The sequence below is a fragment of the Rhinatrema bivittatum genome, chromosome 9 (assembly GCF_901001135.1).
Source record: "Rhinatrema bivittatum chromosome 9, aRhiBiv1.1, whole genome shotgun sequence".
Lineage (NCBI taxonomy): Eukaryota > Metazoa > Chordata > Amphibia > Gymnophiona > Rhinatrematidae > Rhinatrema > Rhinatrema bivittatum.
Genome location: NC_042623.1, coordinates 60,557,272 through 60,582,912, shown reverse-complemented (window position 1 = coordinate 60,582,912; position 25,641 = coordinate 60,557,272). Strand labels below are relative to the sequence as shown.

General features: G+C 42.7%; 1 protein-coding gene and 1 long non-coding RNA gene across 2 annotated transcripts in view; both read right to left on the bottom strand.

The window, feature by feature from the left end:
• KIF21A (kinesin family member 21A) overlaps window positions 1–25,641 on the bottom strand; it is a 443,437-nt gene that overhangs the window by 413,906 nt on the left and 3,890 nt on the right.
• On the bottom strand, window positions 8,063–10,131 carry LOC115099468. Its single transcript, XR_003858785.1, has 3 exons — window positions 10,055–10,131; window positions 9,122–9,182; window positions 8,063–8,180 (listed from the first exon to the last, which is right to left on the bottom strand). It is a non-coding gene; the product is annotated as an uncharacterized LOC115099468 (long non-coding RNA).

Below are 25,641 nucleotides of genomic sequence, written 5' to 3'. Positions count from 1 at the left end.
GGGACTTTTGATAATTGATGAGAAATCCCATGGAGTGAAGTAGAGCAATTGTCTGGTTGAGAGAAGTTATTGCTCCGTGTTGAGATTGACTTCTGATGAGCCAGTCGTCTAGATATGGGAAGACATGGACACCTTGCTTGTGTAAGTGTGCTGCTATTACTGCTATTTGGTGAATACCCTGGGAGCAGAGGCGAGTCCAAATGGTAGTACTCTGTATTGGAAGTGTTTGTGGCCTACTATGAATCGCAGGTACTTGCGATGAGGAGGGAATATTGAAATGTGAGCGTAAGCATCTTGTAGATCCAGAGAACAAAGCCAATCTTGTTTTTGGAGAAGTGGAAGCATGGTGCCTAGAGAAACCATCCTGAACTTTTCTTTCTTTAGAAATTTGTTGAGATTTCTGAGGTCTAGGATGGGACATAGGCCTCCCGTTTTCTTTGGGATGAGGAAATATCGGGAGTAGAATCCTCTGCCCTGCTGAGATCGGGGCACTGGTTCTATAGCCCTGGATGTCAGAAGGGTGGATAATTCTATTTGAAGCTGAGGAATGTGATCCTTGCTGAGAGGAATCTGGGGTGCTTGAAATTCGGTAGGAATTGATAGGAAATTGAGTTTGTAACCTCGAGATATTATGGACAGAACCCATTGATCCATTGTTACTGTTATCCAATTCTTGTAAAATTTGGATAATCTTCCTCCTACAGGGAGTTCTGGTTGAGGATTTCTTGAAAGGCTTAGTTCTCTGGAGATATTTTCAAAAGCCCGCTGCAGGACCCGTTTGAGTGGCAGGCTGAGGCCTGGGTGCTCTTTGTTGGCGAGGCTGTGTTCTGTGCTGGGTCCTTGATTGGCGAGGCCTAGTTGCAGGAGGATAATATCGTTTTGGACGGTAATAAGGCCTCCGGATGTCTCTCCTTTGGGTTCTGCGTGCAGCATGTGTAGTAGTATCCTGAGGCATAGAGGATAGCTGCCTTAAGGTCTCGTTATGTTCTTTAAGTTGGGAGACCGCTTCTTGAACTTTCATCCCAAATAAGTTATCCCCCGTGCAGGGAAGGTCCACTAGTTTATCTTGGACCTCTGTCCTGAGATCTGATGCCTTAAGCCAGGCCCATCTCCTGGCACTTATACCGGAAGCTGCCACCCTTGAAGCTGTCTCAAAAGAGTCATAGGCTGTTCTTACTTCATGTTTTCCAGCCTCAAAAGCTTTATGAACTAGATTTTGTGCTCGTTCTCTGTATTCTTGGGTTAGAGATGGGATAAACTCCTCCATCTGCTTCCATATGTTTCGTTGGTATTGGGTGATGTACAATTGATAAGCTGCTATTCTAGAGTTTAGCATTGCACCCTGGAATACCTTACGACCTAAAGTGTCTAGAAACCTATTATCCTTTCCAGGAGGATTAGAAGAATGCCCCCTTGTTCTTTTAGCCTTCTTCTGTGCTGACTCCAAAACTACTGAAGAATGTGGTAGTTGGGATTTCTGGAAACCTGGTGCAGCTTGGACCAAATATGTTGAGTCCATTCTTTTATTAATGGGAGGAATAGAACAAGGATGTTCCCACATTCTTTGTTGAAGTTGGAGAATTTCATGAATAGGTATTGCCATAATTTGTTTGGGAGGATCAACAAATTGTAATACCTCAAGGGTTTGATGACGGATATCTTGTTCAGACTCTAACTTAAATGGGATAGAGTCAGCCATATCCTGAATAAAGGCAGAAAAAGTAAGGTCTTCTGGTGGGGACTGTTTCCTTGGGTGTGGAGGAGAAGGGTCAGACATGAAAGTTTCTGAAGAGTCAGATTGTGTATCATTCCATGTATCACAATCTGGAGTGTGTGGATGTGGCTTGGCAGTTGTAGGTGGAGGAGGTACACCAAAGGGTCCTGGAATAGGTTCCTGGAAAGAAGACTCCTCTTCCATTGGATTCGAGGGCAAGGAATCCAGTAGGTCTTGATATTTCTTCTGAAGCACCGAAAACAATGTTGCTTCAGAGGATATAGCATCTCCAGAAGGGAGTGGCATCGTAGATTTTGGTGTTGGAATCGTTAATATTGATACCCTTCCCGTAGATGAAGGTACGGCAGTGGTGGCCGCAATTCGCGTCGATGCTGGACCCAAAGCCGTGGAAAACATCGATGACATGCCCGATGAAAGTGGGGGCATCGATGTGGGCATCGAGGAAAAAAGGTATGCACGGTGAGTCTGTGTGTCCTGTGGCATCGGGAAGGGTCCTGGAGTCAGGAAAGTTCCCGGGATCCGGACGGTGCTCGGCATCGAGACTGTGGTTGGTGTCAGGGCCGTGAGTGGCATCGGGACGGTGCCCGGCATCGATGCCATCGTCGGTGGAACGGACATCGGCACAGGTTGTGCCGGCATCGGTGACGTCAATGTCGAGGTTGACGTCACAGGCATTGGCGATGTCGCCGGTAAGTGTTTCTTGATGGCTTGTAAAACTGCTTCCTTTATATAGGATGTGGAGTCCTGCGGCATTGGGATAGGAAGTGGCACCGTTGGAGGCGGGGACGATTCTAACTGTGGCGCAAGTGCTGGCGTAGTAGGCCTTTCAGGCATCGAGGTGGCCGTAAACCTAGCCCGCTTTTCTGTCGGTTCCCCGCGGACGGATCCCGATGGTGACGCCGAGGCATGCTGATGACGGTGCTTATGCCGAGGCCTTACCTCCACCGCCGAGCGAATAGACGATGTTGATGGAGTAGGGGAGGATTTATCTCCGGAACCGTCAGGTCGGCGCTTTTTTAATAAGACTTTTTTCGAAGCTCCTACCGGTGAGGACTTTGATGAAGTGGCCAGAGAGGGAATCAACTGCAGGCTGAAGAGCTGTTGAATTTTCTCCTGACGCAGTTTTCGGCCTTTGGGTGTCATTTCTGACAAGAGGAAATGTCGTGTTGCTCACCCAGACATCGAACGCACTCTAAGGGGCGGATTTTCAGAGCCCTGCTCGCCTAAATCCGCCCAAAACCGGGCGGATTTAGGCGAGCAGGGCCCTGCGCGCCGGGAAGCCTATTTTACATAGGCCTACCGGCGCGCGCAGAGCCCCGGGACTCGCGTAAGTCCCGGGGTTCTCCGAGGGGGGCGTGTCGGGGGCGTGTCGGGGGCGGTCCCGGTCGTCGCGGCGTTTTCAGGGCGTGTCGGCAGCATTTTGGGGGCGGGTACGGGGCGTGGCTACGGCCCGGGGCGGTCCGGGGGCGTGGCCGCGCCCTCCGTACCCGCCCCCAGGTCGCAGCCCGGCGCGCAGGAGGCCCGCTGGCGCGCGGGGATTTACGCCTCCCTCCAGGAGGCGTAAATCCCCCAACAAAGGTAAGGGGGGGGTGTAGACAGGGCCGGGCGAGTGGGTTAGGTAGAGGAAGGGAGGGGAAAGTGAGGGGAGGGCGTTAGAGGATTCCCTCCGAGGCCGCTCCAATTTCGGAGCGGCCTTGGAGGGAACGGGGGTAGGCTGCGCGGCTCGGCGCGCACCAGCTATACAAAATCCATAGCCTTGCACGCGCCGATCCAGGTTTTTAGCAGATACGCGCAGCTCCGCGCGTATCTACTAAAATCCAGCGTACTTTTGTTTGCGCCTGGAGCGCAAACAAAAGTAGGCTATTCGCGCTCCTTTTAAAATCCGCCCCTAACTGCGGATCTCTAAACGACATTGTTCGGTTACAAGTTGGGCATTTTTTGAATCCCGACGCCATTCTGTCACCGACGGCCGTCGATGACTGAAAAAATAGTAGCGTTTATTTAAAAGAATAACGCTAAAGTACTTCACCAGCCAGTGAGTTGAGCAAAGTGAGATCCCCTGAGGGAGAAATGAGAAGAAATATAACTATGTTTTTAATTAGAACTGAGGTAAACTCAGAGGGCTCCGGTGTCCGTGCTGATATCCAGCGGCGCGGAAAAACGAAGACTGAAGTGAGACCCTTGTGGCAGAGAATATCATGGCATGCCGAGCATGCTCAGTAGCCTCAGGCTGCCAGTCAAAAGTTTCTAGAAACTTTGACAGAAGTTTTTCCCACACTAGGGCTCCGTTACTGACATCACCCATATGTGAGGACTAGCATCCTGCTTGTCCTGGGATAAAAACTATATGACACATCTAGTCTGCCAATCCGTCCAGTTAATTTAGCATTGTAATTCCCAACACTTCCTTATTTATCTCATGCTTTGTTGAATTCAAATATTGTTTTTGTCTCTACCACCCAAAAGACCTGACTCTTAATGGGTCTTGTAAAAGCAAAAAACTTTTTCAGAGCCTTAAACAGCTGTTTCCTATTGTGAGGTTGCTTCCATTTTCTCCTTAATCATATATGCCTTATCTTGCTAGACCAGTCAATACTGATGGTATTTCCCTCCTCCATAGCTGATGGAGACAAAGGCACACCTCTTTCATGACTTCACTTTGGGCTATAAGGGAGGGGTGGTCCTGGCCAATACCAGTAATCTCTGTCTCCAGCAGTGTGATCCAAGGACAGGTGTTCAAGCTCCCAGAGTCCTGGTTTGTTCTCAGCCTGGTTGAAGCCTCTAGCTCCTGGGAACAATCTTTTCGGGCTGCTTCTCCCCCCAATAGTAGCCTGCTCCTGGGAAAAAGATATAAAATAAAAACTTGCAGTTGAACTTCCCTTGAGTGCTCTCACACTATCCTTAGCGGTCTGTTGAGCACCCTGTTAGGGGATTTCCCTCTCCTCTACCCCAGAGAATTGGGAACTTGGGGTGTGCAGTAGGGCTGTATGCTGCTGCTGCTCCCCCCTCTCCCCCACAGTTGTGCTTTCCATCCAGAGACGGATTTAGGATTTTGGCATCCCCAGGCACTTTTGTCCCCTGCCCTCCTCCCCTGAGGTTGAACCACAGGGAGCAGGTGGGCTAAGACACAGTCCCCTAGTTTCCTGTGACTGCTTGAGGTAGACTCTGTGGCAAAAATGTAAACATTATTAAATAAAAACATTTCCATCTTTTATATTACCTTGTAAACATGAAGTAGTTTTACAGTGTATATATTAGTATGGGATTTGGAGTGATAAAGTACACACAATGAGATTTGTACAATGTACTCTCAACCTAGCTTGATGTAATCTCTACCTAGCTGCTATCAAGCTAGCTTGAGAGTACAATGTACAAATCTCATCTTTGTATACCTTTTCATCACTCCAAATCACAAAATCTTCACTGATGTGTACTGTGCTGTTCGTACCTCTGACTATGCATATAAAACTGCACCCCCCTAGGGCACCACCAAAACCTCACCCCGAGTTATTAGTTACCCCTCTTACACTGGTATAAATAGTTTACTTATATGAGAGCTCTCTCTCCCTATAAATTTAACGCACATTGCACTAAAATAGCTATGCGATAATAGCGCACGTTGCGGTATCTGGAAAATCACCCTAACCACGCCCCCCCCCCCTTTTTTTTCATCACGGGCACTAATCTCAAGAAATGTATAGCAAAATGATTAATCTAGGTCTAAATGTTTAAGTATACCATACCTTTCAGTCTGCTAGAAGAGTCTAGTCATTTGAGAATAGAAAAAAAAAAAAGCATATTTTTAATTACATCTCACATTACTTAACTTTAATTAACTTAGCAAAACTAACAGATCTAATGGCTCTGTCCTGCAGCACTCTTCAATAAATCAGTGTCCCAGAAATAGACCACATCTAGAGGATTTTTTCCCCACTAAAATGTTGAAGCCAACATGATCCAACCAGCTCAGTGACTGATCTAAAATACTGTCTGATCTTGAGCCAAACTAAAATTCTTTCAATAAAAAAGATTTAAAACTGGTTAGCAATTACAAATGATGAAAAGATTCTGTGCTATGTTTTCCTTAATCACAGAGTTAAACCATTAAATTGAATCCCTGCACTACTTATTCCCTTTAGTTCAGGACGCAAAAACATACAATTTATAAAAGATGGGGGAAGCATCTCAGTCATTGTGCAAAGGTGACACCTAATGGGCAAACCTAGGGTCCAAGATTGCCAAATTCCAGAAAGAGCTCTGATGTGTGGCCCACCAGCGAGGCTGGTCAGTGCAACAAATGGGTTAAGTGAGCTGAGAGCGGGATAAAATATAAGGGGAAAATTACCAGGTAGTTGCAAATGAAGACCCATGGCAACACACTTCAATAGAGGCTGGTTCTGGAAGCCCAAATCAGGAGGAAACTGATGGTCCAAAAAAAATGCAAATCAATTTCACCTCAGGTTTGTCAGACATGCTGCCCAAGTACAAACAGAAGTTACCTGGCTAAATGAAAATCTGGCCACTTATCCAGCTAAAACTGTAGCTGGATAACTTTTTGCCCTACTAGAATTTGGCCAGATAAGTGACAGGCGGTCCAGATCCATTCCAGGATGGAGCAGAGTTAGACAGATAACTTATCCAGCTAAGTCTGGTAGTCCCATATAGAGTTGTCCTAAGGTAGCCAGGTATATTCAGCAGCACGGCTGCGCTCCTGAATATGCTATGCTGGCTAGCCAAATGAGTTTATCCGACTAACTAGCAGAGCCATACAGGGGCTGAATATGGGGGTCCTGTTATGTTCTACTCTGATAGACATGAATCCCCATCACAGAACTGACTCACTCCTAATGAAAGACGCAAAATGGAAAGTACAAAAGATGGAAATTCATTCAATTATAATACCTGACCATGCCCTTGTAAAAATGTCCCTTAATCACTCGGCAAACACACACCTGAGCACCTAAGATGAATATATCGATAAAATACACCCAAATCTGCCAAGAGCTAAAAATCTTACATAATTAATAACGAAGTAAAAAAAAACCAGCAACCCTGCCAACCTTCAGCTTTCGATGGAAAACAAGTAAAGCTTTCATATGAGACAAGCTAACAGAGATCTCACTGGGGAGGGAAACAGAGAAACAGGGAACTGGATAAACCGCAAGTGGAATTCACTTCACACCAAAACCAAAAAAAAAGCAATAAGGTAGGAAAAAAATACACAAAAAGATATCAAATGTCTGCACATAGTATAAAAATGAACAGGACAGAGCATTTAATGGAGGTACATCAAAAGAAACTATTTAGAATTTGACGGGGGGGGGGGGCGGGGGAGAGAGGAGCCTGCAAATAACTGTCCTGGCAACTTAAGCAAAGAGGTAGGGGAATAAAAAAATAAAGAGGTTCAAGATGAACAAGGCAACTTGAGACGCTCCACCAAGGAAACATGCAGAATATTCAAAGAACAGTACAAGAAACATATCTCCAAAACCCACTTAAGAGAAAGCTTAAATAAAAATGTATATCATGAATGTGAACCTGTTTAGCCTCTCCAACCTAGATTGCAAGAGAATAAACTAGCCCATAATAGTGGAAGGGACAAAAATAACCATCAGGGAGGTAGCACCTGGGAAAGCAGCAGGAGACAAAAGGTTTCATTGCCAAGTACTCTAAAATAAGGACATGGAATATCCCCATTAATGACCAGCATATTCAATCACTGTTTAAGATTACCAAGCACTGTGCTCAAACTTCAGCGATCCACAAGGATAACAAACTCAAGCAACACTGTGCAAATACCTGACCAATGTCACTACTAAACTGTGGTATAAAACATCCTTATATCAAACACAAAGGAAGAAAGCCAAAATGGAATGATCACCAAACAAAATCTGCATGATAAGCTGCGAGATGCATATCCAAATGAAATAGTTACAAAAGCCCCGACGCGGGCAATTATCATGCCGACACAATGTAATGTTGGGCATCCATAGAAGCTAGCGGCAACTTAACCTTATTTAGTGGAGTGTTGGGATGTGGCGACTATTAAAGAGCACGCATTTAATGAACACTTTTGAGATATCCACATGCTCTGCTTTATAATTTTGACATTTTGAGGAACATAAGATAAGAACCTTTATGAGAAACATGTTTAAGTGATTTTATTTGCATAACAGAATAAAAAAAAATTCTTTAGACTTTTTATTATGCACACTACCTTGATTAGTTAGAAGTGGTGGTAGTGGTGGGGGCTGGTAGATGATTTTACCATGTGATCATTGTGCCACTTTAATAGCTCACAAAGACCTTTATGATACCAACCTTAAGAATTTTGGGTGTTCATGCCACTTTGGCTGCTCCTTTGTTTGAGGTATATGTTGCTGTGGAACATTGCTTCAGGTTCTTTTTGGTTTAGTAGTTTGTACAAAAAATCCTTGCCAAGATACTATTGAAAAGGATCAAAATGAAAGCCTTGGACAGAGGTGGAAAGATTTATCTTTTTTTTTTTCCTTAAGAAAACTTAAACACCGGCCCAGATTTGTAACAACCAGAGAAAACCAATTATATATATATAGGGTACTGCACCAGCAGGAACAGGTAAGCCAGCAGTTCCCCACACTGCAAGCTATCAGCAGTGTCACAAAAAGCCCTGATACTGTGCATGAAATGACTGCCTTTTTCCTTCATCTGTCAATGTGGCCTGGTCCCCACAAGTCTCTCACTTTATCTCACCCTGTCCTCATCCAGGAGACAGGGTAAGGGATTAAAAAGAGAGCAAGAAGGACAGGACGAGGACAGGGTGAAAAAAGAGAAAAGGGGGGGGAATACAGTGGGGAGAACTGGACAGTCACTCACCCTCCCCTCCCCATCCTGTCCTCACCAGTTTATCTATCTATCTATCTATTCCTCAACTTATCTCCACCAGTGTCCCTCTCTCTCAAACCACTCTGCACTCATAGCATCAAAACCCACCCCCAGTCTCTCACTCACTGTGCTCCACCACCAACAGGAAGCATCTCTCCTCCTCCGGTTAGTAATTGATCCCCCCAGTTATTGAAGGAAACGTCTGATTTCTCAAATCTTGGCATACAAAATCAATATAGGAAAAATCAGAAGCTTTCTCACTTTAGGACCATGAACCAAATGATAAAGTTCCCAGGCATTCAAAAACAAAAAGGTGGGTGGCCAACTACACACCAAATTATTTGATGAGAACCAGGTCTTTATTTCCGTTCACAGGAGAATCTCCTAGCAATACTTTGAACTCCAGGACTTCACAAGCAAAAGAACCCAGGTCTTCAGGAAGTCACATGAAACTTAGGTGTATGCAACTTAAAAATGCACACAATACAAGTGCCTGCTGGACAGAGTATAAAGAATATTTACCTGCTACTTCAGTGACAATCTCTGATTGAATGTATAATTCTAATGGATGGTTCAATAGCCCCTAAATGAAACACAGTGGAAGAAAATTCACACACTAAATAATAAATGCTTATTTGTGATTAAAAGAAGGGAATAACAATACAAAATCCTTCTTACAGCTTACCTAATACCAGTGAAATAACCCTCCCTGTATAAGCTTATCTCCCCACTGTGCTAGAGAGACTATGGGAGAAGAGCCTTTTTCCCATGTATATAATGTATTTAAATTCTACAGGGTGGCCCATGGAAAAGTAGCCCACCTCCAATACCAGTGCATTGGAGGCAGGCCTGGGGAACTGGTCATCTAAACCACTGATGAAATGTAAACATGAACAAGTGCAAAGTGATGCACATAGGGAAAAATAATCCTAACTATTGGTGCACAATACTGGGTACCATATTAGAAGTAACCACCCAGGAAAAGGATCTTGGTATCAATGTGGACAATTCATTAAAATCCTCAGCTCAGGGTGCAATGGCCATTAAAAAAGTAAAAGTGTTAGGAATTATTTGGAAAGGAATGGAGAATAAAACTGTGAATATCATTATGCCTCTGTAGCAATAAATGGCTGTATCAATGAATGGCTTGTGTATTGTGGGATGGAACAGGCAAAGAGGAAACAGTTATTTAACCTAATAGTACTAGGACTAAAGGATGCTCAATGAAACTAGCGGGTAGTAAATTGAAAACAATTAGAGAAAATAGGAGGTTGTTACAGTTTCAGCTGCTATGCAGCCTCCCCTCCATCAGAGGACCCCAATGAGCATTCCCTCCTGGCTGGCAAGCTCCTCCCTCCTGCCGGCACCACACCCAGACTGCAGCACGACTTAACCCTGTCTTGTCAGTCCCAAGATGCTTCAACATTGAGCCTCCCTTTTCCCTTCCTTAGTCACCTTTGCCTTGAGGCATACCAAGGCCAATCCTCATCTTGCCTCGTGGCCTCCAGGCTTTGTGACTTCAGCCTTGCCTTTCCTCTTTGTGCCTTCTGACCTCAGCCTTGCCTTGCCTGGTGTGTCTATCTTGATAAGGAAAACAGTTCCTTTTAAAGAAATTAAAACCATAAAACACCCTGAAGGTAAGATTTTTGATTGTCAAAGTCACCTTCTATGGTTTGCCTATGACACTCTAAAGTTTATGCCCAAATACCTACTCCCATAATTTTTTTTTACAAACAAACAATTTCTCAATTGTTCCTGCCTTATGCATCTGCTTTCTTACAGGTGGGAAGGGATTTTAATTGTGTTTACCATGCCTCAATTGATAAAACCCACCTGCCGTTGTCCTTCAATGTAGCTCTTTGAAAAGCATTTCATATTTTTGCAATTCCTTGGGACTTGACTGACTCATGACATATATTACGTCTCACAGAGAGGGACTTTATTCACATTTCTACAGCACATGGCAGCCAATCCAAGCTAGATTATGTGTTGCTCTCTCAAAGTCTTTTCAACTAGAAACTTTGAATGTGGAAATTGGTCTTATTACAATATCAGACCACTCCATAGTATAGTTGCATCTTGAAGTTTTTTTGCGAATTGGTTCGAGAGGTAGTTGGAAATTTCCTATCTATCTTTATAAAGATAATGCCTTTAGACAACAGAGAGCACCAGGAAATGCTTCCCTTTTTTGGGAAACGGCTAAAGCCATTTTAAGGGACGATATTATAGCATATGCTGCATACAGGAAAAAAAAGAACTTACTAAGAGGCTTTTATTTTTGAAAAAACAGCTTTAGGTTGACAAGTGTAGATATATTTTATACCCTTCACCTGTCAATAAATCTAAATTTGTAGCAATGCAAATCTCTTTGAATGCTTTAATTCGTCCACGTGCCTAAGTATTTTTTCTAATATGGTAATTAGTCAGGGCGTATGCTGGCCAGGATAACTAAGACCTGGATGGGCTGTAGATTTATTCCTGCTATGAGAAATGATGCTGGTGTTCTGCTTAACTCGAACAAAGTAATTGCTGATGTTTTCCATAAATATCATTCTAATCTATACCGGGGAACTCCGTGTAATATTAACAAAGTGCAACAAGATTTTTCTCCCTTAAATCTCCTAAGAATTTCTAGACAACATTTAAAAAATGTAAATGAGACTATTAAATTGGGAGAAATTCAGGAGGATAATTTCTCAGGGAAAGCTTTTTAAGACTCCTGGATCTGATGGTTTTTCCAGTGAATTTTACATATTTTTAGTAGATCAGGTTGGAATGCCACTGGGTCATTTTTATGAAGAATTAATATTTAAAGAACAATTTCTTTATAATTCCAATAAAACAATCATCACTGTTGTCCCTAAATCTAGGAAGGATGCTTTAAGACCAGATTCTTATAGGCCAATTTCATTAATTAATTTTGATGTGAAACTATTAGCCAAAATTATGGAAGACTGATTTTCTTTTCTCCTTCTACCTAAACTGATTGTTGAAGACTCATTGCCGCCATAGAACAATCCAGTTTGCAGCAGGGGTACTTGCTTTTGATGAGTTTTGACACTGAAAAGGCATTTTGTAGATTTAACTGGAATTTTATGATGGAATCTTTAAGATATTATGAGGTTTGGGGGCCAATTCCTTAAGGTATGAAATGTTCTTCATTCATCTCCTAAAGCCTCAGTTCTAGTTAATGGAGTATTTTCAGAAGATATTCTACTGCAACGGGGTACCAAGTAAAGGCGTCCCTTCTCTCCACTGCTATTCCTTCTCCCGATAGACCTTTTTTTTTTTTTTTTTTTTAAACCACACATTATACATCACTATAGGAAGATTTCAGATATTTCATTAGAAAACACTATGTTTAAACTAGCTGCTTTTCCGGATGATATTCTTATCCATTTTTCTAATCCTGAATGTATCTGTATAAACTATTATGTTAAGTCTGAATGTTTTTATAATGAATTATGAGTTAGTTACTTATTGCCTAAGTGAATGTTTTTTTGTATACTATATGCATTACGGTTCTTTACAGAAATTACTTAATAATTAGTACTTAGTTAGGAAGTCTGATTAAATAAAGTAAATAGAAAATAAAAAAAGTGGTAGTTTGTGTTTTCATTTTCCTTGACTACTATAGGCCAATGCAATATTTGTGCATAGAAAATGGGCACTCAATGTTGAGCGCCCACTTTCCTAATGCATGCCAAGCCACCTCTCCTGGGCACATGATGCAATATTTAAAGGAGGGGGTCACACTAAAAAGGAGGCATAAGGAAAACTGTGCATCCCTAGCACCTCCTCGGCATTCGGCGCGGGCTGGGAAAATGGACACCGAATACGAGCGTCTGTTTTCTCCCACTGCCGGCACATTATACACGCACAAGACACACAGCCTGAACTGGTTATCTTTCGTGTATATTTTGGGCCCCCAGAATTATTTTTTTTCACCTGAATCTGCTTTCTTTGGTTCCTCCTACTTAGTATCACTACGATACTAACAGGCGAAATCACAGAAAGTAGGATTTTTTTTGTTTTTAATCAATGAGCCCTTGAGTGTGGCATACTTTTACGCATTGCAATGGGCGCATCTGTTGCGCAAGAAATATTTTGAATCACAGGTACATGTGATGAGTGCTATTAGCTACAAAGTGGTTTGGACGCGCATTTTGGACCCGCTAATCCCCATATTGCATCGGGGGTTATAGACACCCATCCAAAATGCACATCCAGTCGCACGTTAAGCTGTGCGCTAGCTGCAGTGCACGGTAATGCATCGGCCTGATAGAGAGTAGTACACCTTCTTTGCATATTACCATCTAATCCATTAGAGTCACTTCCTCATCTTCTTAAGGAGATTCAAGATATGGGAAAATATCCATCTTAAATGTCAATTTGGATGAATCTGAAGCTCTGCCCATAGGACTGTACTCTCCGAATAACTGGGCGGGGCAGTTTCCCCTTAAATTGGCGAGAGATTCATATAAGGCAAGCATGCTTATCCAATTGGACTCCAAAGCCTATTCCAGGCCTTAACATTGAACATTTACTTGCCGTGACTGAACAAACCAGAGGCTGGCTCTCTTTCCCGCTGTCCATATTTGGAAAAATTATTTTAAATGATCCTGCTGCCTAAATGGATATATATTTTAGTATGTTATTACTTATTTGTCAATATATGTGGTGATAGCTATAAACAAGTTTTGGGAAAAGTATCTCTGGCCTGGAAAAAAAAGCATGCCCGTTTATACAATCTATGATGAAACCATGGGTGCAGGTAAGTTTAGGCTTACCTAATAAAGTTTCACAATCAGGCAGTTAATCTACATCATGTGGGTGACTGGTTGATGCTCACTGCTTACTATACACTCTTTGTAGTGGAATCCTCCTTGAAGGTCCCACTGGACCTATGTCTTGCTTTACATACTGTTTTCAGAAACTTCTGGCCCAAGGTAAATCTAGCATATTGGCTCAGCCTTTGTTGAAGACCTGGAGGTGACTTTGCCAACATTTTAGCCTTACTTATGCACATTTTTCTTCTTATTTAGCTTTGAGAGGTAATCAAGACTTTTTTCCAAGTTTTTGACAAGGAATATTTCATGAGTGGCAGCAGAAAGGTCTCATGATAATACTCCAATTCATAAACTCATATGGTAAAATTTTTTCTTTTCAGGGAACTGCAAAGATCCTTTTGTTTTGGATAAGAGAAATTTTAATGGTTATTTGTAAACCAGACTTGAGATTTTTCATGTTTCAGAACCTGTCAAATACTGCACACTTCTTTCCGCCTCCCCCACACCTAGCAGGAAGGGCAGTGCCACACTTACCTCTATGACATCATAGACCGATACAATTCAAATAACTCAGAAGAGACCACAGGGAGAGGGGTCCACAGAATCAGACTATTCAGATTTCAAAGTTAATTTTATTCTAACAATCCATCTCTCTAGAACGCATGCTACTCAGCATCAGTTTATACTAAATAAAGGTCTACATCATTAGTAAACAAACATACCAAAGTATTCAACTTGCTTTGGGTATATTAAAAAATGTAGTAAACTAACCCCACAGTTTTAGATTACTTTCGTTTCACCCGGGAGCAGTCTTTGGCTGGAGTCTCAAAGAGTCTTTGCTGAAGACAGCTTGCAGTCTTGGTCCCTGTCATTTGCTGGGCAAAGGGGTTTGCCTCCACCTTGGAGAAGAAAAGCCAGCAGCGACAGGGACAGCCAGGTAACAGACGGGACCCTCTTGCACATAGAATTCTAGGGCACCAGAGCTCTTCTGCTTAGCACCAGAGAGGGGCAGAGGTGATGCCTCGGCATCATGTTCAGGTGTAAATGGTCTTTCTTTTGGTCGCTCTATTTTTTTCTCTCTCTTCCCTGTTGCACTTTTAACAGCCCAGACATGAATATGTAAACAACTCATGCATAATCAAGCAGTGGGATGTTTGGTGTCATTTCTTCATTTCAGAGTGCTAGCCCCCCCCCCCCTTTCCATCAGAGGGGTCACTGCTTCTCCTGCATGGCACCCTCAGACCAGGGTCAAGTCTGTCCTGTTATCTCTTGACCAGCACTGCTTTGCCGGCGCTTTTCTGTGACCTGTCCCCGGGAAAATTAAGTTGTTTTGGAGTTCACCGGTGAGCCCCCTTCTTGGATTGGTTGTTTCTTGTTTCCAGGCAGACTTGAGTTGTTTGCGCATCTCTGACCTGTCCCTGTCCTGGGGCCGCTTACTTCATTATTTGTAAAAAGAAGCTTAATGTAAATGGCCATAAACAGGCAGATCAGATAACCTGGGTAGTATTGTTGTCTTGGTTAAAAAGTTCCTTCTTCATCTTGTTTTTCTGTTGAAACATCTCATAAGTTCAGATTTATATTTTTACAGTGAAACCTCTGATCTCTCTCCCCATTTCTGTCCTTCATTGCTTACTGAAACAAAATGATTCTCAACTGGACTTTCAATCTTTATTGATTACATGGAATCAGGATTTGCAAATGTATTTGACAATTAAAGAGTTTTTCCACTGCTTTGAAACAGTTGTCTCTAGTAATGTAATTTTAAGGAAGACCAGCATAAATTTTGTTTCTATATTTGTAAACATAGAGCTTTTCTGGATAAGTTGATGCCTTCTGAGACCTACATTAAATGTCAAATGGCAGAAGGATCCTTGGGACATGCTTGTTTTGTTCTGCTGAGCTCTCTTCTCTTTTTTAGTGGATAATAAGTGCATTGAATTATTGATCAGTAAAAGGTTTTCTCTTCGACAGACTATTTTGTAGAAAGACAGTCATGCATCCTATTATTGTTATGGAAACGTTGGATGTGAAGGAAAACTCGTTAAAGAAGAATGTTTTCTTGAAAATCTGGACTCTTATTTGGACTCTTCATCTCATCAACAAGAAGTCAGATATTGAATTTTTTTAATATATATTTTAAGTTTTCAAAATAGGGTAAAACAATAGTAGTAAAGAACCTCAATACAACAACAGATACACCTCCTCCCTCTACTTGCCATATCCCACTCCACCCACAAGAAGAAACCCCCCTCTTGTCATATGCTTTTGACATGTATGGCACAAAGACATTATTAAAATCTAAAAACCCTCTTAGCTTTGACTAAACAGTACCATAAAGGAAAACAGTCACTGCCCTAGCATCACATATTAAAGAGTAAGTTCCTCACTTTAGTAGACATTGATAAAATATATTTATTCCTAAGAAAATGTCATATTTAGTAGAGGAAATATTTTTAGCTGTTTTATGCAAACGCAATCACCATTATGATATGTAGGTCTTTCAGCCAAAATACAGCCCGATCCAGTAAAGTCCGTGGGAGAGCAGACGAACGCCCACTGGATCGCGCGCACCGGCCCCTCGCCGGTGCGCGCGATCCAGTATTTAAATGAGGCGACGCGGTGCAAACGGGGAAAAGGAGGCGCTAGGGACACTAGCGCGTCCCTAGCGCCTCCTTTTTGTCAGGAGCGGCGGCTGTCAGCGGGTTTGACAGCCAACGCTCAATTTTGCCGGCGTTGGTTCTCGAGCCCACTGACAGCCACGGGCTCGGAAACCGGACGCCAGCAAAATTGAGCGTCCGGTTTTCGGCCCGACAGCCGCGGGCCGAATTCAAATTTTATTTTTTTTTTTTTTACTTTTTTTTACTTTTGGGGACCTCCGACTTAATATCGCTATGATATTAAGTCGATGGGTGCACAGAAAAGCAGTTTTTACTGCTTTTCTGTGCACTTTCCTGGCGCCGGAAGAAATTAGCGCCGACCTTTGGGCGGCGCTAATTTCTTAGAGTAAAATGTGCGGCTTGGCTGCACATTTTACTTACTGGATCGCTCGGGAATACCTAATAGGGCCATCAACATGCATTTGCATGTTGAGGGCGCTATTAGGTGCCGCGGGTGGGCCGCGTGTTTTCCTCCCCTTACTGAATAAGGGGTAAGGGAAAACACGCGTCCAGAGCAGGGTGACAGTGCGCTCCGACGGAGCACACTTTACTGGATCGACCTGATAGTTTGCTTTGCCAATAAAATTCTTCTCAAAATTTTTCTCTCTTTCTCCTTTGTATTCCAGGTTTTACCTCATCGAAACATCAAAAGGAAATTATTAGGAAAGGAATGGAGAATAAAACAGAGAATATAATGCCTCTGTATCATTCCATGGTGTGACCTCATCTTGAATATTCTGCGCCAGATTTTCAAAGGGATACGCGCGTACCCCCCGAAAACCTGCCCGAAGTTCCCCCTGTGCGCGCCGAGCCTATGTAATCATTCCTTCATTCTTGTTGCACACCCATAGACTTAAACTCATAATATTCTAGTCTCATTTAATCGCCTGTTACATGTATTGACTACCAAGTTATACTAACTCTGTTACTCAAGGATTTTAAGTCATTACGAATTTATTGTTTATATCCCAGTTCTTATCTCCTGTTCTTTGTAAGACTCTCGTCAGTCATTTCATCTGTTGTCTGTAAACCGAGGTGCTTAGTGATTCTATCTCTAGAACCTCGGTATATAAAAAATGTTAAATAAATAAAATAAAATGTTGAGTAGGCTCGGCAGCGCGCGCAAGCCCCAGGACGCGTGTAAGTCCCGGTGCTTTCCTGGGGGGTGCGTGTCAGGGGCGTGTCGTGGCAGCGCGTCATTTGGGGGCTGGGCCACGGGCGTGGTTCCGGCCCGGGGCATTTCGGGGGCATGGCCGAGGCCTCCAAAACAGCTCCCGGGCCTGGGAATCGCGCACCGGCGGCCGGCCTGGTGCGCACAAGTTACGCCTGCCTGAGGCAGGCGTAACTTGTGCAACAAAGGTAGGGCTGGGGGGGTGAGTTAGGTAGGGGAAGGTGCGGGGGGGGGGAGGTAGAAGGAAAGTTCCCTCCGAGGCCGCTCCGAACAGAGGCAGGCTGCACAGCTTGGCGCGTACAGGCTGCCAATTTTGCACAGCCTTGCGCGTGCTGATCCCAGATTTTAACAGGTAAGCGCGGCTACATGCGTATCTATTAAAATCCTGCGTACTCTTGTTTGCGCCTGGTGCGCGAACAAAAGTACACGTGTGTGCAAATTTGTAAAATCTACCCCCATATGCAGTTCTAGTCAACACATCTCAAAAAAGATATAGTAGAATTAGAAAAAGGTAGAGAGAAGGGTGACCAAAATGATAAAGGCAATGGAATGATTCCCATATGAAGAAAGGCTAAAGAGGTTAGGACTCTTCAGCTTGGAGATCTCACCAGACAGCTGAGGGAAGATATGATAGAGGCCTATAAAATAGCAAGCAGAGTGGAAGAGTGAAAAGACTAGGGGATACATATTAAAGTTACTATATGGTACATTTTTAAATAATGAAAAAATATTTTTTTTACTCAGTACATAATTAAGCTCTGGAATTCACTGCCAGAGGATATCGTGAAAACTATTACTGTAGCTGCATTTTTAAAAAGATTTTCTCCTGGAGGAAAAAGTCCATAAACAATTAAGGTACATTTGGGGAAATCCACTGATTATCCCAGGGATAAGAGGTATGGAATCTATCTACCCCCTTGGGATCCTGCCAGGTATTTGTGATCTGCATTGGCCACTGCTGGAAACAGGATACAGGGCTTGATGGACCTTTGTCAGACCCAGTATGGCAAGTCTTGTGTTCTTAATCGTAAGGAAGGTGACAATCTAGCATATAATCAGCTCAGAAAATCCAATATTTGAGACCAAAATCTGCTCACAAGATTTTGCAGCTCCAAAAAATTCTGTAAATAAGTACTAGGAAAAGACACACGTGTGAGATCCCACTCAGACTCCAGAAGCTTGGCTTTAAATGCATAAATCTGTGGCATATACATTTGCTGAAAAAAATTGTACTGAGTCTCATGTAAATGTATATTTGCCAAGGTCTCTGTAATAATCTAAACAGTCCTGCAATTCTTCTTGTGTTAATTGTACCTCTTTGTCCATCATCCATTTTGTAATAAAGTATTAAATGGTTCTGGAGTTTTTATGGAATGAAGTGCTCTATTTAAGGCTGCACACAAACCTTCCTTTTCCACAGTAGAGAAAAAAAGGTTTTCAAATACTTCCAGTTGTGCATACTGTCTACCCTCCTTCAGAATCTTGGCAAAATAGTAAGAACATAAGAACATGCCATACTGGGTCAGACCAAGGGTCTGACCCAGTATGGCATGTTCCCCTACCATTCTAGCTCCCCTACCATTCTAGCTCCCTCACCTTCCCAGCTCCCCCCCTGCTCCCTCCCCCCACCCTTCCCCAGCACCCTGCTGCCTCTCCCCTACCCCTCCCCTCTCTTCCTACAAACAGCCTTTCCTTGAAAGTGCCATTGCCTTAACGTTCTCCTATACCCCTACCCCCTCCTCTCCTTTCCCCTCCTCGCTACCCCCTTCCCCTTCCCCCTACATTTAATATTATTATTGTAAATACTTTCATATGTTAAGTTCTTAAGGGTACATGCATCCTTTACATCCTGATGCATACCTACTCTTAACATGCATAATCATCATCCAGTTCGTTTTACAAAGTTGTATCCTTGCTCGTTGACTCTCTCTATCCTTGTTCCTAGTTCATTGTAATATCGTTGACTCTCTCTATCCTCGCTCATTGTAATTTCCTTTCTCAGTTAAATGTGAACCGACATGATGTGTCCTACGAATGCCGGTATATAAAAATTGTTAAATAAATAAATAAATAAATAAATCATGCCCAGCATCCTGTTTCCAACCGTGCCAATCCAGTCTTACCCCTCCACCGAATATAACTTTGCATAAAATTTCTTTAAAATATGATTTCCTTGGCGGCGGTACATTTTTTCCTCTTTCTCCTACAAGGCAATCACTAAAATTAGCCATAGGTTTCCCAGCTTTATTTCTAAAACAATAAAGATTGTGTGAAGTTGCTAAAAGCATGTTTTGTGTTCATTGATGAATATGGATGTTAAGAGTGCAAAGTATTGGTTGTATTCATCTGTTTGTAACAGAAGGTTTATTAGTGCTAGATAGCCTTTTTTAGATCTTTTTCCAGTGCTAAAATGTTTGTGTAATTCCTTGTGTTTTTCTAATAATGTAAGAAGTTATTTCTCTCTAACTTCCTTACTTGATTCCCAAAATAACATAGGGGTTTTTTTATGCCCAGCGTTGTTGCCCTCAAATTCCAAACACTTCTATTGAAGATAATTAGTGGTCCTTATCTTCAGATAAGTGCCCCAGAAACTTCCACAATCTCTGTCCGACATGTTCAGTCAGGGGTTTTATATCTAACCAAATCAACGAATGGTCATAGATTCCTGGGTCCTTAAATTCAGCTTTAAGCACTCTAGGGAAAAAGGTTTCACCTACTACAATAGGGTAAGATGTGCTCAAGATACGAGTCGCCTTTCCCTTCTGGATGTAAAATTCTCCATGGATCAATAAGATAAAGTGTTTTAAAAGATAAGACATCCCTTTATTTTTCCCTAAGCTGACTTAGTGATCCTCATATTGAAAGGTCATCACAGGAACAACACCACAATTTAAATCTTCTGCTAATATAAGAGGACCCTTTGTCTATCCTCAAAGTTTGCATCAGTTGGACATTGCACAAGGTGATTAATTTGCCAGAAAGCTTGCCAACAATAATTACAAATCTCCATCTTTTACGTCAAATAAATATTCAAAAATTGTATATGCTTATTAATTAATATTGTTACACCACTCTTCCTATTATAGGCAGCAGAATAAAAACAATTGTTTACCCACTCCCTACATAGTTGTTTTTTTTATTTCCTCTCTAGTTAAATGTGTTGCTTGGATATATACTATGTGGACCTTTTGTCTGCTTAATTGCAGCATTTTTTCCTTTTTGCCAGGGAACACAATCCAGCTATATTACATGATGCAATTCTTATACAATTATCCATATTTAATCCAAAATATCAAGAATTGCACTGTAGCAAATAAATATAAATATATAAAACCAGCACAGACCACCAGGTAGTATAGATTGATGTTATTTGTGATAATTGTGGGTGATTCCTTGGGCCGGTGGCAGATGACCATGCCCATGGGGAAGATCCCGAGAGGGGACACCGGTCAGGCTCAGAGTTGGGTGACAGACACACACTAGATCTTTTAATAAACTGCATAGTGAACCACCAGAGGTGGCAGTAGTGAGCTGGAAAAGCCCAGCTGGGCTGTAGTCCCTCAGGCACTGGAACAGCGATCCCACAATGGCTGAGCTGTAGAGAAACTGAATATAGTGAGTAGGCAGAGTATAGGAACAGAACCTTGATGGTAACACTCACACAATAGTCTCTGGAAGCAGCCCAGGGGCTGGAATGAAGTAGGCCCTCAAGGAGCGAGTACCTGGTTCCAAGGAAAGCTCTGAGAGAGAGATGGTAACTCACTGGTGTTGTAGGCAGCAGTGACTTCCTGGCAGAAGTTGTATTCGGTAGCAGGTCTGGGAATGTGGGCCCTCGAGGAGCGAGTACCGGTTCCAGACTGCGACCTGAAAAGCACGAGAGAGAGCGAGGCCCCCGAGGAGCGGGTACCCCTGGTAAAGTCCAAGGAGGCAGAGTAGCAAAGTATGCGGAGAGCGAATCCCATCTGCAGCGATACCTGGAGGAAGCTAGGAAAACCTTGCAAACCTTTTGCTAACTCGAATAGCTAGCAAAACGAAAGACCTTCAATATCCGGGCTTGATGACGTCATCTCAGGGGGACGCCCCTGAGGTTCGTGCCATAGCTGGTACTTGAGTTGGGGCCGCGCCGCACCGCGCGTGCCCTTAGACTTCAGGAGAACATGGCGGAAGGCAGCGTCTACCCGTTCCGGGGACGCCAGAGGAGAATGGCAAGATAACACAGCGGCAGCCAAACTTCCATCAACCGAAGAGGGAGTCGCAAAAGAGGTAAGGTGGGCGGAGTGGAGACGTCGGGCAGCAACGGTCGCAACAATTGATAAGCCTAGCATCAAACTTCTAGAGGATTCCTCTCCAAATGCCACATATTATCAGACAAAATTCTCTCTCATCTACACCCCCAAACCCCCCACCAACCTTTCAAAAACAGTACCCCTAAAAACATTAAACTACCAAATAGAAACCAGTCCATATGGGCCTGGAAACCAGTTTAAGTCACAACCAGGTGCCTCTCCCTTCCCCACACCCTGTATCAAAAGATCATACCAATAATAAATGTATTATTAAGCAAGTTATAAGCAATCAATAAGTAATAGTCAAAAAACCAGGTAAGTCTGCAATGTCCAATCAACAACTCCGAAGCGAAGCCAAAAACTCTTTCCTTCAGAGACCTTATCTATTGTACAAATAGTCACAGTTTGGCAGGGTACTGCAAGGTACAATATGTTTTTTTGAATAAACTCTTAACCAATTGGAACATTCTTTCCTTTTCAGTGTCACAGAGGTAGAATAATCCTGATGAATCAAAATGTGATTTCCATTGTGTGTCTCGGCTCTCTACATTTTTTATATGTTTGCAATATCTCAATTTTATAAACTGCATTAAGAAGCTCTGCAATGACGACTCAGGGCCTAGAATTATTAGACTGCTGTGCTCTCTCAATTTGAACTTTGGCAAACAGTGCATCTAGGTGCAGCTCCCACAACAGCCAAGACTCTAAAAGAGTATGAAGTCTGTGATCTGGAATTGATTCTATGTAACCCACGGATCAAAGATTATTTCTGCAAGACCTATTTTCTAGATCATCGAGTTTAGTTTCCAACTGTTTCACTTGAGATACTAGCTTTGTCCAAGTTATTTTAAGTTGCTGTACCTCGACTTCTACATCAGCGACTCTCCAGTGCATATCTTCAGTTTGCTTTTTGATATTGGATAAAGTTGCATTCATAGACGCGATATTGGATTTCTTACAATCTAACCTCTTTTCTAATGCGTCCACCATTGCCATGGTCACTTCTGTTACTAGTGACTCCGTACAGATCGATACTTGCAGATTTGCAGGCCCCTCCACCATCTTGGCCTCAATCTGTTTCCCAACCAGTCTGTTCTGAGTTTTGCACGTATTCTCTGGATTTTGTTTAATTACAAAGTTATCCATGCAGTCCATAGTGAATTACAAGTACCTGATTTTTTTTTTTAATGGTAACAATCTCTCAGGAAGGGGATAGGCAAGCTCAGCTCGTCCTACCCGCTTATCACGTCACATGGTCTCATAGTAACATAGTAATGATGACAGAAAAAGACAAAATGGTCCATCCAGTCTGCCCAGCAAGTTTCTTATGGTAGTAACTGCCGCTCCATGCAGGTTATGCCCAAGCCTTAAGTTAAGAGTAGTAATATTTTCAATCAAACCCATAACAAAATTACTAATATTTTTATGGGGTGAGCAGCCTTCATGATAATTTAGACCTTGCTGCTAGAACATGCCATGCTTTTGGACTTGACAGTAGAAGCAGTCTGGTGCCTTTTCCCTAATGTCTATATATCAGTACCCCAGACCATAAAAGTCGAGGCCCAGCATTGGCTCTCATCTGAATTCCCCTTTTTGTCCCCACGATTGAAGCAGAGAGCGATGTTGAATTTGCTTCAAAAGCATCAAGGCTAACTAGTCTCCTTGAATAATTTGAAATTATTAGAATTGTATCATTCATGGCTTGTCTTTTTATTGTTTATTTAATATGCTTCTATTTTTTTGTTACTTTTTGGTGTTGAATGTGGTGCTTTTTTGTGTGCTGATAGTAGTAGCTGGGTGGGGGGGGGGGGAAATAGGGTATATTTTATATTGTTGGTTATTTCGGTTCTGTTCTATGACATGCTGAGTACAGAACCAAACTTCATTGTGTCAAGTATAAAACTTGTTCATTGTTGCTGACAATTAATAAAACAGATTAAAACACAAATTGGAGAAAATGTTGTCATTCAACATACAATCAAGCTGAGGAGTTTGCTGCTATAGGAAGTGGTCAAGGCATTAGCATAGATGAGTTGAAAGGAAGTTTGGACAAGTTCCTGGAAGAAAATTACTAGCCAAGTGGACTCAGGAAAACCCACCTCCTATTCCTGAGAATGAACAAAGAACTGGAGTTACTCTTTGGGATCTACAGGGTACTTTCTAATGACCCAGATTAGCCACTATTGGAGACAGGACGCTGAGCTTGATGAATATTGATTTGACCCAGCAAGGCTCACCTTAGGTACAACTATCCTCACTCCCCACCTGTCACACAGCCTCTCAACCCACATATTCCCAGGGAAGTCTATCCACCTTCCTTCTGTCCATTCACTGCCTGCATTAACCTTAAGAACATGCCATACTGAGTCAGACCAAGGGTCCATCAAGCCCAGCATCCTGTTTCCAACAGTGGCCAATCCAGGCCATAAGAACCTGGCAAGTACTCAAAAACTAAGTCTATTCCATGTTACTGTTGCTAGTAATAGCAGTGGCTATTTTCTAACAGGCCGATACAGTAAATTTCGCGGGAGAGCAGGCAAGCGCCCGCTCTCCTGTGCACGCGATTCACTAAAACAAAATATTCAAATTAGGGCCCTCGGTAAAAAGAGGCGCTAGGGACACTAGCGAGTCCCTATTTCCTCTTTTTTTGACAGGAGCGGCGGCTGTCAGCGAGTTTGACAGCCGATGCTCAATTTTGCTGGCGTCTGTTCTCAAACCCGCTGACAGCCATGGGTTCGGAAACCGGACGCCAGCAAAATTGAGTGACTGGTTTTCAACCCACGGGCCAATTTTAATTTTTTTTTTTTTATTATTATTTTAAATTATTTTTTTTACTTTGGGACCTCAGACTTAATATCGCCATGATATTAAGTCGGAGGGTGTACAGAAAAGCAGTTTTTACTGCTTTTCTGTGCACTTTCCCGATGCCGGCAGAAATTAACGCCTACCTTTCGGTAGGCGCTCATTTCTGAAAGTAAAATGTGCGGCTTGGCTGCACATTTTACTTAGTGAATCGTGCGGGAATAACTAATAGGGCCATCAACATGCATTTGCATGTACGTCAGAGCGCACTGTACTGTATCAACCTGTAAGTCAATTTAATTAATAGCAGGTAATGGACTTCTCCTCCAAGAACTTATCCAATCCTTTTTTTAAACACAGCTATACTAACTGCACTAACCACATCTTCTAGCAACAAATTCCAGAGCTTAATTGTACGTTGAGTGAAAAAGAACTTTCTCCGATTAGTTTTAAATGTGCCACATGCTAACTTCATGGAGTGCCCCCTAGTCTATTATCCGAAAAAGTAAATAACCGATTCACATCTACCCATTCTAGACCTCTCATGATTTTAAACACCTCTATCATATCCCCCCCTTAGCCGTCTCTTCTCCAAGCCTAAATGTCCTAACCTCTTTAGTCTTTCCTCATAGGGGAGCTGTTCCATTTCCTTTATTTTGGTAACCCTTCTCTGTACCTTCCCCATCGCAATTATATCTTTTTTGAGATGCGGCAACCAGAATTGTACACCGTATTCAAGGTGTGTTTTCACCATGGAGCGATACAGAGGCATTATGACATTTTCCATTTTATTCACCATTCCTTTTCTAATAATTCCCACCATTCTGTTTGCTTTTTTGACTGCCGCAGCACACTGAACTGACGATTTCAATGTGTTATCCACTATGACGCCTAGATCTCTTTCTTGAGTAGTAGCACCCAATATGGAACCTAACATTGTGTAACTATAGCATGGGTTATTTTTCCCTATATGCTTCACCTTGCACTTATCCACATTAAATTTCATCTGCCATTTTGATGCCCAATTTTCGAGTCTCACAAGGTCTTCCTGCAATTTATCACAATCTGCTTGTGATTTAACTACTCTGAACAATTTTGTATCATCTGCAAAATTTGATTACCTCACTAGTCGTATTTCTTTCCAGATCATTTATAAATATACAAGCCATTAAGCCCGTTAAAACGGGCTACATCCCTCTGTCTCTCACCTCCCCCTCATTCTCTCTCCCCTTACTCTTCACCACCCCCTACCTCCCTCACCCACTCCTCCCCACCCTCCCTCTCCTCTCACTCAGTCCCTCCCTCCCACTCAGTCTCACTCACTCCCTCCCCCCTC